The 13,698-nt window shown below is 41.4% G+C and overlaps 1 long non-coding RNA gene across 2 annotated transcripts in view; it reads right to left on the bottom strand.

The window, feature by feature from the left end:
• Positions 1-12,789, bottom strand: part of LOC306967353 — a 91,035-nt gene extending 78,246 nt beyond the window's left edge. For both annotated transcript variants that reach the window (XR_013793181.1, XR_013793182.1), the window contains exons 1-2: positions 12,681-12,789; positions 10,927-11,305 (exon numbers count right to left, since the gene is read on the bottom strand). This is a non-coding gene — a long non-coding RNA (uncharacterized lncRNA). The remainder of the gene's footprint in view (positions 1-10,926; positions 11,306-12,680) is intronic.
• Positions 12,790-13,698: the final 909 nt, after the last annotated feature.

Below are 13,698 nucleotides of genomic sequence, written 5' to 3'. Positions count from 1 at the left end.
GTGCTGCAAATTGGCCACACGTGAACCAACCAATTTCAGAAAGGTGATTATAATCTTTGCTTGGCACTGAATTAATGAAGTGCACTGCAAATACGATATTAAGTTACAATAATAAGTGGCACGTTCGTATTTTGGAATACATCAACCTTCAAAAAAGTTTAAAAACGCTGCCCACTGAAACAGCACCCTTTAAAAGCAATCACATTTACCGCACTGTGCCATTGATTTCTAAAGCACATGCCGTATTTAATGCAGAATAATCCATTGGTTTCCAGCATGCTACTCCTACATGACCGAAAGCGGGTCATTTACTTATTCATCCCATTTCCAGGCACTCAGATTATGCCTACGCGCCAAAGTGGGAGACAGTGCCACTGCCGATCCTCCGACGGGAAACGCATCCACAATCCGTGACATAATCTGCCTCCAGGAAACACAACTTTACACATGAATCATCTCGAGCCGACTTTCCCAGACATGGACATGATGAAGGTTTTTTATTTAAGGTTAGACAGTGAAGCGAATGCAACGTGAATCATCGCATAACACCATCAGAGAGAAAATCACAATTCCCAGGGCTAAAAGTGGTTTATAGGAAGACGCCGAAGGAATGCATCGCAAGTCTGCCCATGTCTAGCTTTCTTGTGAGATCTAACAAGAAAACTAGCCCAAACAAAATCTGCCAAAACAACTGATGCAAAGTGCTGCCATAAGGGTGCAATGACAACACACATGCTGCTCATACTTGCCTCTCCAAAACGTTTTTCTTTTCCCAATTCCTTCCATTTTTATCAACATCTGAGAAGAGACATACAATCATAACACTAAAAGAATGAACTCTATAGCCATGTGAAAAGACTGTAAATGAATTTGTGGCGTTTTCCTTTACATGCTTTAGCTGCCGGCCTTCTTCAGAAGAAAGAACACTACACTTTTGTCCAGATAGAAAAGACAGTAGATAAGTTATAGAATATCAGACATAGTAGATTCTACACTAAGGCTAATCTCATGGTTTAAGGAAATTGATAAGATCACACTACATCCGCTTGTTATTTAGAGAAAAAAAATAAGCTACCCTTGACAATCTGAAAATATGACTTAAAGGTGCACTATGTAACTTTTCATGTGAATATTTTTTTTTATATTTGTACATATTTGACCTTTTAGTGACTCAGTGGCGTTATGGGTGCAGCATGGCACCTTTGCTTTCCCAAACAGTGGCCTCTATGATGCTCCAGAATCAATTGTTTTGGGGTTTCTGGTCAGTTTCTGGTACGAACCGCTAAAACGGTTGATTCTGGAGCATCTTAGAGGCCACTGTGAGGGAAAGCAAAGGGGCCACGCTGCACCCATAATGCCACTGAGTCACTAAAAGGTCAAATATGCACAAATATCAAGTTTTTTTTTCTTCTTTTTTCACATAAAATGTTGCATAGTTCACCTTTAAGCTTAAACCTTTTCAACTACAGTGATACGTTTTGGATTCACCCAGAATTACTTGCAATACCATATGTTTGTGCAGGAAAATAAGTTGTGTACTTTCCAAAGCTTGCTAAAAACTAAAGAGCCCCACAACCTAAGGCCAAAGGACAGCACAGCCAAGAGCTCACTACTTTCCCCCCAAGACTTCTCTTCAGTCTAGTTTTAACCTTGAGAAACCAGACACGTTTGGGAACAACTCAGAGCATTCTTTTTTACACAAGATTACAACAAGCGCTGACCTTGCATTTTTAGTTCTGTGGAGAAGTTCTCACATGTTTCTTTGATGCCGTGTGTAATTTGTAGTCTGGCTCACAAGGTAAGCTCAAGGCTCAAAACACTGTTCTCCAGCAAAGTTTCTTGCAAAAAAAAAAATCTCTGCACACACTATACGAGTCGATGATTGGTTAAACTAAGCCCTCTTGACCTTACTCAGTCATCACAGCGATCAGCACCCCTGCTGTGCAGAGATTTGCTTATGAATTCACCAGCACCTTGTGCGCACATCTGTTTATCCAGATTAAAGAGTGGCACAATCAAGACACCGGTTTGTGGTGTATCTACGGTTAACAGAAAAAGCACGGAGAGTGTCACAGTTCAGCTAGTAAAGTCTCCAAACTTTACTCTGCTCCAGCTATTGAAGTCCTGGTTGTATTAATCAGTGCCACATCACGACACTGTGAGTCTGGGCTAATGTTTTATCCTCTAATGACACCAGGGTGAACATTTGTGTCACTAAAATCTGTTTTTCTAATCTCCTAATACAGCAGACAATAACAGATTTGTCTGTGATCAAATCCAGGATCCACACATGTTTGCCCGTCTATCAGACACATCTATAATCAGGCATAGCCCTGCTCTGGGCTGAGGAATGGCTATAGGGGCTGTGTGTGTTTGTGTGAGAAGCAGCTTTAGCTTCCATAAAACCCCAGTCTTTAGAGGGATTATCAGGCCATCCCCAGACAGCGACACGCTGTGCATTTATGGAGGTAATAAGTTGACCTGTAATACACAGACAGCTAAAAGCCAAAGCTGTTCCAGGCTGCAGAGGCCTTTTACCTGAGTCTGGGACAGGATCTGGGGGGGACTTATAGCTGCAGTTTCTTACCTCTTATCCACCACATCCATTTACCTGCATGTGCGCCGCATTACCTGATCTGACATGTTATTGTGTGGATTTACTGGGAGAAAGGCATGACGACAGCTCGGAGAAATGATCACACACTGCAAGATATTACCATTTGAACACATTCATTTAGCTCTGTCCTTAGGATCCCTTTAAAACCGCTGTCTGATGTATTGTCTCGATAATGTTCCCACTCTGCGGCAAAAGCAACTCAGACCGATTTCAGTTTTTAGACACTCTTATTACGCCATTTTTCCAGGTTAAGTGCTGCTATTTCTCTTTACATGATTCTGATATTATAAGAGGGGAAATCCTTTAAAGGTCATATATTGGCTGATTCAATAGCCTCCATTCTGAAGTAATAACATAAATCCAAGCAGCCATTAGTTGCCAAAGCTGTGTGTGGTGTTGTTCCCGGGCACTATCAGTATTGGAGATATGGGGAAAGCTATCAGGTATCTGTCTTGTTAAAAAAGAACAAACTCGAGGCCTTCGTTTTGAGGAAACTCGATCACAGCCAGGATAAGATGAGTTTTACAGTTTTCTCGGCAGCAGAAACACCATTAAGTGAACAGAGAATGATTTTATGTCTTTTTTTTTTCCTCCATTGTGTCTCAATTGCTTGCCTTCCCTCTCTCCTGCCTTTCATTTTACCTCGCCTCTTTCTGTGTTTCATCTCAATACGGGCTCAGAACTCTCCCCCTCACTCTCGATGCCTTGTGTGCACTCATAAAAAGAAATTATTTATTTCCCTCTTCTGGCTGGTATGTATTAGCATGCCAGCAGTGCATGTTAACTTATCTTGGGCTACAGACACTGAGCGGTTGAAGCAAGCTGTGATACTTTGGAGGAGGATGACCAGAGAATGGCCTGTAGCTGTTGTCACGGTTAGCAATGGTCGTCCTGTGGTTTTACTCGTCAATTGTTTAACAGTTTAACAGCATGCTCCTTCCTTTTATGACATGCAGGACTAAAGGCTCTGTACTAATTTGTCCCTTTTTCTAATAAAAATGGAAACATGGAATCAGTTCATCTTAAATTGCTAGTTGTGGCCCAAACTTATTCCTATATGTTCTTTGCGGGAGTGACTCAGAAATGTTCAGAATAATAAATGGTAGCTTTTCCACCAACCTTAGGCACTCAAAGCGCTTCACAGCAAGGAACCACTCACCCATTTACACTCTCATTCATACACCAAAGTACACAGACGCTGCAAAATACTGTAATGGGGCTAGATGGGTAAAATTAATAAGGTATTGGCCTTTAACTGCAGGGAAATGGAATATAGATTTGCTTTTGCTGCATTTTCAACGCTTTTTTGTTGCATTTTTGAAGCTTTTTTGAAGCTTTTTTGTTACATTTTCATCCTCGTTTTCGTCTCCTTTTTGGCGCTATTTTGACGCGTTTTCAAGAAGCTTTGTTTGTCTCGGGGACTGCAGATGCAAATTAGCTCCAAGAGCTAAAGTCTGGTACAAAGCATCTTTTCATATGCTGATTAATGCTCCTATACATGTCACTGTCAAATAAATAAACTAAACTAAACTTTAAGATTTGGGCTAGGGTTAGGGTCAGGAGTTAGGATTATGATTAGGGTGGTGTTTCACTCACACAGATCTTACACATAGTACTAGAATTAGCTGGTATATGGATGGATGGATGGATGGATGGATGGATGGATGGATGGATGGATGGATGGATGGATGGATGGATGGATGGATGGATGGATGGATGGATGGATGGATGGATGGATGGATGGATGGATGGATGGATAGATAGATAGATAGATAGATAGATAGATAGATAGATAGATAGAGAGATAGATAGAGAGATAGATAGAGAGATAGAGAGATAGATAGAGAGATAGATAGATAGATAGATAGATAGATAGATAGATAGATAGATAGATAGATAGATAGATAGATAGATAGATAGATAGATAGAGAGATAGAGAGATAGAGAGATAGAGAGATAGAGAGATATTTAGAAGGATAACATCAGTCACATAATAATCATTTTTATTTCAGTGAAGCAGCAATTCTACTGAAGAAATGTTGGGCAGAGAAGTTATTCTTTCTATTTTAATTTTTATGCTGCTGACAGGAAGTGACAGATAAAGGTAAAGGTCGAGAGCAGTTTGACTCATTTCCCATTGACTTAACATTGTTGGCACAGATTAAAATTGTTTACCCTCCTCTATGTCACTTCCTGTCGGTTTCCAATAAGGAAGTGAAACTATAAACATCACAAAAATGGCCAAACTAAAGAAAGCTGGGTACAATCTTTAGCAACATCTTAAATATAATTGTGTTAACTACTGCACAAATTGTGTCTAAGGTGTCAAATGCACTTTAAAGACACATAGAGAAATGTATATTGCATAATTCATTCCTTCTGCACACTAGGTCACAGCTGCCATGGAAAAACAGACTCATTCGCTCACTTTAGGCCAAGAGGGTGACGTGTCTTGCCCAATGGCACAACAACATTATGATTCCAGGTCAAACCTTAAAGGAATAGGCCACCGTTTTTACATACTAAAATATGTTCTTACCTCACTTTAGACGTGTTAATATATCCCCGTCTGGTCTTTGTCCGTGCGCTCTGTCACGCAAACGGAGCACATACGCAGCCTCTCCCACATGTCACATAGCTCCGAAAAAGCTCACGATAGAAGCTACCAAGCTCTTCCACGTGTTCCCTATTTAAATAAAGTTACGTGAAGTGTTTTCATGCAAAGTATATTTACACAGAAATGTAACATGTCGATTTTATAAGCAAATAAAGAGGGGGACTATATTGTGAGGCGTAATGATACGAGGAGCAAAACGTCCGCGCAGTAACTCCTAAAGGTTATTGACGGAAGTGAGCGGGGGGAAGTCTTTAGGAGTTACTGCGCGGACGTTTTACTCCTCGTATCATTACGCCTCACAATATAGTCCCCCTTTTTATTTGCTTATAAAATCGACACGTTACATTTCTGTGTAAATATACTTCGCATGAAAACACTTCACGTAACTTTATTTAAATAGGGAACACGTGGAAGAGCTTGGTAGCTTCTATCGTGAGCTTTTTCGGAGCTATGTGACATGTGGGAGAGGCTGCGTATGTGCTCCGTTTGCGTGGCAGAGCGCACGGACAAAGACCAGACGGGGATATATTAACACGTCTAAAGTGAGGTAAGAACATATCTTAGTATGTAAAAACGGTGGCCTATTCCTTTAAACCTTCCGACAGTAACGGTATTTCCACTCAAGCCAGTGCTAACCCTCAGTGTGCTGTGTAGAGAAAGGCCGTTTTTGAGGTTATTCTTCATGCTCTCAAGAGGCATGAAGACAATCGATTTAACACTCCCAAAAGTGAGAATCCACCTTAAAAACATACAAGTCTTCTCTACTTAAGTCATCTTTGAGTCTTATGAGACCTGTTGTGGCCAATGAAATCCAAATGATCTGGTATTCATGGCATGATATAAAACCTAACCTCTCCCCGTTCACTTGATATGTCGTTTCTCTGTGATTCTATAAATACCGAATACCTTAACCCTTCTCGTTCCTGCTATTTCCATCATTTTGTTTCGTGAACCAGAAAATACGGCCAAGGAAAACATTAATGTACCAAAGTGGTTTCTAGGAGGGGCCGCGAAGTGCAATGCCCAGGGGCTGCATGCAATGAGTACTAAAACTAAACCTGATAGCTTTCCTGAGGCAGTGCACGGGACGCCTGAGTGAATTAGACTTGTACTAGTCACTGGTTATATAGGCTTAATGTGGTATTCTGGTCGGCTCACACAAGCTCAAGGACATGACAGGCGTTACAATTGTACAGCTGTATCCAGTAGCAGTGCAGGGCCAAGAAAACAAGCCAAGAAACATCAATGGAAAATAATGAAGAGAGCTATGTTTTTACTGTATTAATGTGTGATAACCAGCTTCCGACTTTACACATATGGCAGATTGTGTGGCCACTTGCCAAAGCCGCCTTGGTCGTTAAAACTTTTCCTGTGGCTAATGCCAAATTCCTCCAGTGAACAGACCTATTTACTGAGATTTGCTTAGCGTATGGTGCCATTCTCGCAAAGCAGCAATATTGGAAATGTCAATAGAGTCTTATGCTCGCTGTTATCAAACTGTCCTTTGGAGCAGCGGATAAATCTTTACCCCAGAGAAATAGCGGAAGCCGATGAAAGATTGGTGATTTACTTGTGCATATGCTCCGAAAGAAATATTCATTGACTTTTAATATAAAAAACGCAGCAGTAGAGGACACTGGGACTTTGATTGCCGATGGAACGCCTCACTGCTGTGATCAGAAACCCTTGTGAATCAGAGGATTACGGCCCCCGTTGGGATGTCAATATAAAAACATCTCTGTCCCCATGCAGCCTGGACAAAAATGACATCTGTTAGAAAAAAAAAAAAACTGCAGTGTGTGGAGAATTACTGATAAGTCACGTCAATTATCTTTACACAGCGGGGTATTAGGAATTATATTGCATATTTGAGAGCTCAAGGAAACAAGCGCAGCGGCAATTACGGTAAAGATGATGGTTCGGTTTTCAAGTTTATACTGACATAGCTGCAACACTGGCTTTCATAGGCATTGTGTATATTCTGTGTTGCATGCTTACATCTCGCCAACATAGAGGAGGCAGTATACTAGTATTACTATTAGATGTTTCGTGAGCATTACCGATAAAATACACACATCAAGACTCAAGTGCATTTTGAAAACAGCATTTCTTTCGCCGTAACTCTCTAACCCACTGCAGCATAAGACCAAATCCCCTGGTTCCCTGCGGTGATGAGACACACCCCTCCTCTCCTGTTCCCTGCTCTGCACTTCCTGTAAGAGCATGACTCACCAGCAGCATCAGCAGCAGCAGCAGCAGCCATATTCTCCAGTGACCTACATGTGTGCCACCTGCATCAGTGTCCCTCCTCACACTGACCCACATCCCGGCTGATCCTGTCATTTCCAGGCTGCGACCCCGAGCATGTTTCATAAGCAGCAGCACGGCATCAGCTCTTTCTCTACAGCTCGCGGGGTGCCAAGCTTTATTTCACCTGCTTTATTTCAGTACATAAACATCATAAAACACACGCCGTGCATGATTTATAAAAGGGAGCATCTAGATGAGACTAAAAGAGGGTTATTGCCCTGTTGGTGTCGCTTGCACACACACCCTTTAAATCTCACGCTTAATGGACTGTGTTTAATCGTGGACGTAAACAAAGAAAATGTCATCCGTGTTTACTTTTAGCGTGTTTGCCTTTATACAAATGATAATTGCATAAACAGTAGATAAATAGTGGCCGCAAAAGCGCTGCCTCACATTCCCATTGACCTGGTCCTCTGTGCTGCGGAGACGGAGGCAGCAGCCACGGCGTGTTTGAAAATGTGATGCGGCAACGACCATGTGCGCTCCCATGCACGGAGTACTCAGGGGGGCGGGGCCAGTGTAGGTGGCCGCTCCCACTGCCGCCTCTTATTGGCTCTCAATGACATCATTGATTAGCAGCAGTAAACAGTGAGTGAGAAGAGCCCACTCACACTCCCTTTCATAACATCAGTGCAGTGCAGTGAATTAATAATGAAACAGCCATATAAAAAGACACAGCTGAATTATTAAATAGTTTGAGTTAAATTAGTTCAAGGGTCAGCTCACTGATATTCCAAACAACTTATAAAGTCCGAGTGGAGATATTCAAGTATCCTAAACTGGACCGGGTTAATTAATTTGAGGACATTTCACCTCTTTTCCAGAGGCTTCTACTCACACTTGTAGTCTAATTGACCAGTCTGAGTCCAAGAAGAAGCCTCTGAGGGAAAAAGGTGATTGGTCCTTGACTCTAGGGTTGGACGGTGTGGCAAAAAAAAAAAATGATCACAATTTGTGTTATACTCATGTTGATCAGTCCCAATTTTCGATTTTATTTTATTTTTTCATATCAAATAAATACAGTTGATTCATGAACTTAAGTCACACCTTTTATACAAACCTCATCTTAAGCTAGGGCTGGCCGATTTTGGAAAAAAAATAATCACAGTTATTTTCCCCATATTGATTGATCTCGATTTTCGATTCGACTGTATCTTTTCATAATAAATTAAATGCATCTTTCTGATGCATAAAATTAGATACAGCTTTTATTCAAACCTCAGCTCAAACAAATGCAAAGGCTTTCCTCCGGTTTAATTTAACGTACATAAGTCCTCCATTGTCTCGTCCGAACTCCAAAACTAGGCGCTGTTTGTGCCAAAGAAATGTCTGTAAACCTGTCGATTATAAAGTCCTATGACGATTTTTGAGATTGACCACTGTAGAGATTGCGACTTTGATTAAATTTCGGTAAATTGCCCAGCCCTAGCTTAAACAAAAACAAATGCTTTCCTCCAGTATCAGTTAACACACACAAGTCTCCCATTGGGTTCTGCCAAAAAACAACAACAATGGCTGTAAACCTGATGATGATAAAGTCCCATGACCATCAATGAGATTGACCAAAGTAGAGATTGCGAATTTCGACCACATTTTGATTAATTACCCAGCCCTACTCAACTCAATGAAACCAAAAACATCCATGACAATAGAAAATCCCTGACAAGCTTAGAAAACCCTTCTACATTCCCCCCCCCCCATGATATTCTTACATGTGTCATATCATACACTGTATAAAAAATGCAAAGGCCTTGTTGTACCACATATCCAATCAACCCAAACCATGTGTGCACAAGCTAATCCTCCTCAACTACTCCTGACCATGGCATGAACTTAGCTCAGGATACGGAGAAGGGTCCCTGGGCACTGCACAGAGGCGCACAGCTCTTAACAAGTTGCACTGAGACACAGGTGTGGAGGAAGTATCAAAAATCTGTATTCAAGATATGAGTACTTCTTGCAAAGACTGCTTTACCACTACTGTAACTCACACTTCAATGATTTCTTTTTTTGACGTGCAACAGTACTCATGTCTCTTCTTTTGAACTTTTGGACATACTGCCTGTAAAGCCTTTCAACAACCACCCCGTTCTGAAGCTTCTCTGTGAAATAATCTCACTCCAGCTCTGGTCGACAAATATGACATGATCCCTGATATCGCACACCGGTCTCAAAACTAAAACGCTCATGCAAAAATCCTCTCAATATTAACATGTCTTCTCTTATTTATAGATAGCACTCATGCGGTTGCACTAAGTAGTAAATCTGTCTATGTCCTGCAGCAGAGAATGATGCAAACTGAAGCAACCCGGGGAGGGAGGGATTTTTGTCAGGTAAGTGTTTCTACTTACGCTGCACTGAGGAGCCAAAGGAGGGGGAGCATACGGCACAAGTGATTATATAGTGCACCCACAAAACTACAGGCTGCTGCTGCTGCTCCTCGGAATTTTGGGCCTACTACACTAAAAGAGTGGAGTAACGGAGTAGAATATGGACTTAAGTCAATCCAATAAAGGACAAGGATAGAAATTCTGATCAAATGCCTATTCATTATATAAAATAAAATAAAAAACACTCCTTGGTCTCTCTTGTCCAGTTGTGTTGAATCAAAATGGCTTTTATTAAGGCAAGTCACAAGAATAAGTCCGAGCTTTGAGGAAAAGTGCTTCAGTTGTTTGTAGTCGCCATCCAAATGTTTGCCCACAACATTGACCTCTTAACCTCCTCCTGAACCGAGCACATTTTCTCCAGTTTGGCTTTACCCAAATCTAAAAGCTTCTTGAGAAAAAAAAGTCAAAATAGCGTTGAAACGAAGATGAAAATGCAACAAAAAAGTGGCAAAAGCAACAACACCATAAACAACCGACAAAACCATGACTAAAAAGTGATGAAAAGGCCAGAAAATAGACAAAATTAAGCGACAAAAGAGCGACAAGAACACAACAAAAAAGTGATGAAAACGCAGTAAAACACTAGGAAAACACGACAAAATTGTTTCAAGACTTTCTTTCTCTTTTTCAAGAGTTTTGTAGGTCTTAGCTTTCAAATGAGGCGTTATCCCGGCCTATAAGCTGTAAACTCCAGTCGAGGAACTTTTAGATTAAGGTGGGGAGTAAGAGGTTGAAGTAAATCATCAACACTGTTCAATTGTATAGAAATGTTCTGTTCCTTCACCTCAACAATAATTACAGGAAAACGTTGTAAGAAGTAATATTAACAAAAAGGTTGGAGCTATTTGTAAAGTTTAATGATTAGTTCCTACTCCTATAGACGCCATAAGCATTGTCACTGGTCAGTTGCATTGACACACCGAGTTATCCCAGTTTACACCATTTATAATAATTTAGTGCGGATTTTGTGTGGAGTGACTTTCTGTACCTACCATGTGGAAGAAGAGTCAAGGATATCCTGCTTTTATGCAGTGGAGTTGTAAGTGCCTGGAGATCTTTATAATCCGCACAGTGGCTCCACGAGTTCGAGATTTCCAAGAGTGCCTTAAACTCATCCTGCGCAGCACTTCTGTTCTGCTGCTCCACTTTAAATCCTTCAGAGATGAGTCTTCACCTTGCCCAAAAAAAGAAAAAAAAGAAAAAACGAAACCAGGCCACTGTGTCTTAATCCGCAGAGCTTCGAGTTAAAACTGCTTGATAGGTGACTGGCTACACCCGCTGCAAGACTTGTGGAGATTTTGGGGTTATTATTTTTTTTATTCCTTTCCAGTGCAAATTTGGTGAGCTGTTAATCTGGTGTTGCAATCCCACCTGAGGACAGAAAGTAGAAAACAAACACCAAAAAGTCAGAAACATTACTTATTTGAAATACAATTCATGAACGAATACATAAATAGATGTCCTTTGTTAAGAATTGAAAAGGCATGTCTCAAGTGACTTTGGTTCAAAAGTTATTTTGTGTAAGTAGTTATAGTAATCAACAATATAATATTAACATGAACAACAAATACTACACAGAGTTTGTGTTGTACACTGAAAAGTTTGGGCGAGTTACTGTACAATGGAATGCAGCAAATTCAAACAAGTTGGCCACTCCTTCACTTGACTTTGAAACTTATAAACTTATTATTATAAAACACTGGCTCGAAGTAAAACGAGGCATACTTCAAATTGTAATTAAAAAACAACAACAATAACAATAGACCAGTTTTAAACCGAACCCATTTACTATCATCTGTTATGAAGAGATGCTCAAAGTCCCATGTGCTTAGAAGTTTAAAATTGAAAGGAATTCGTTATTCACACTCTATGCAGAAAATTCCAAACAAGTGAATGACATATTGTAGCAAAAGACAAACTTAAAAATAGGTTATATGACAGAATAACTTGGCTTTCTGCGGAGTTTCTTTGTATGGGCTGAGAACAAAGAAGCTGTACTGTAACAAAGAGGAGCTGCGACTTATACCTGTTGCTCAGCTTCTAATTAGCGACAAACAACCTATTTGACGCCTTTAAACGTAGAAATTAACACCTGACAAAGATAAGTTCGTTTAGCTTCTATTCATGCGTTATTCCTGTGCACGACAACTCTCCATTAGCGCTCGCGTTTTGTTTATGATACTTTACACCTGATCGCATTGTTCTGAATTCCCACAGTGCATTGGCAACTTTGCGTGACAGAAACACAACTCAATTACGAGCGCGACGGCGAGACAAACGGATTTTTAAACTTATACCAAACTTCTCGCAGCCACTTTGTCTTTGACCAGCGTGCGTAAAAAATGAGGAGCACTGCACTCCGCCAACTTCTCCTGACAGGCAGCCAGCGCGTCGCAACATCACCAGGGGACAAAAAAGCCGCAGCAACTCCGTGTGACGTCCGATAAAGCCAAACAAAGACGCGTAAATCCCGTACAGCAAGAAGTTGTTGTGCGTTATTGCGCGGTTTGGAGATGTAAAGAGCATCCCCGTCAACTTGTCTTCCTCAAAGCGCCCCGCGTGAGACAAAGGAAAGAGGAGGGGGGGGACCGCTCCTTTCCCTGCTTTGTGCTCCCAAGTTTGCGCGCTGACGCACCAAGTAGCAGCAGCAGGCGCTAAACTTTTGAGTTGCAAAAAAATGACTCCAGGACCTCCGCGAGCGTGATGAAAGCGCGCGGCCGGCATCTCGGGGCGGTGGTATACTCACCTGAGGCTCGGGGTCGCGTCGTGGCCGTGTCGGTGGCGCGTGACGGAGGGGCAGGGGAAAAAGTTTGAGAGAGGGCACATCTAGCTTTGTGTTGTGGAGTCCCCCCTTTGTCTACACGTGTGATAGATGGATGGGGCTGTGTTTGGCCGCGCCTAGTTCATTTCGCTCGCCACGGAGTCCCGCCCTCCCCAAAGTCTTTACAACTCTGCACCTAACAATCTGGGAGATTTGCATATATGCAGATAAGCGTGGTCAAGTGGCAAGTAAGATGTGTTTATACAAATATGAACTCTGGGTAACCTTTGAATGGAAGCCTGCTTTTCCCTAGCCACTCTTGCACACTCCATAATAAGCTCATATTGCGTTAGGCCATCTATTTAAAGCACTATAGAAACTTTGTCATATGTTATTTCACTTATTTTGCTCGTGTTTATCAATAATTCAATAGGCTAAACCTACAGGCTGAACTTTGGAGCACGCATGGCTGCTGTCTCCATTGTGTCTGGCTGCAGCACCGAACAAAGGCAGAGCCCTCTTTTGTTTTAATGCACACAGTAAATACAAATAATGACAGCGAGCAGGAGTCTATGAGAGGCTTCATTTGCACACAATGAGAGTAATTAAAACACTCCAGTCTCACTTATGTGATGTGACTATAATTGAATTAATGGCTTCTTACATAAATTGCTGTATAGTGTATGATCGACTTCACTTGAGAGGCTTAGGTTTTTAAATTAAGTGCAGGCTTGTCTGTTGTATTCACTCTGCTGCTGCTGGGGAATTGTTGCGTGAACATTCGTTTGGATTTTATTGGGGAGTGTTTGACCGTTTAGCTTCAAATCTTTTCTTTTTAAGGCTGCAGGTGCACTGGACTCTGGACAATGGTGAGTGGTGGCTGGCAAAGACAAAGACTGATGGGCAACTCTTCACATCTGTTGAATGAAAGCAACGGAGACTGAGTAATAATACAGTAAGACTGTTTTAACTCTGCAAAAATCTACCCCTTTGAAATAGATCA

Source organism: Gobius niger, assembly GCF_951799975.1.
Source record: "Gobius niger genome assembly, chromosome: 8".
Taxonomy (NCBI): domain Eukaryota; kingdom Metazoa; phylum Chordata; class Actinopteri; order Gobiiformes; family Gobiidae; genus Gobius; species Gobius niger.
This window is presented reverse-complemented; position numbering and strand designations above follow the sequence as displayed.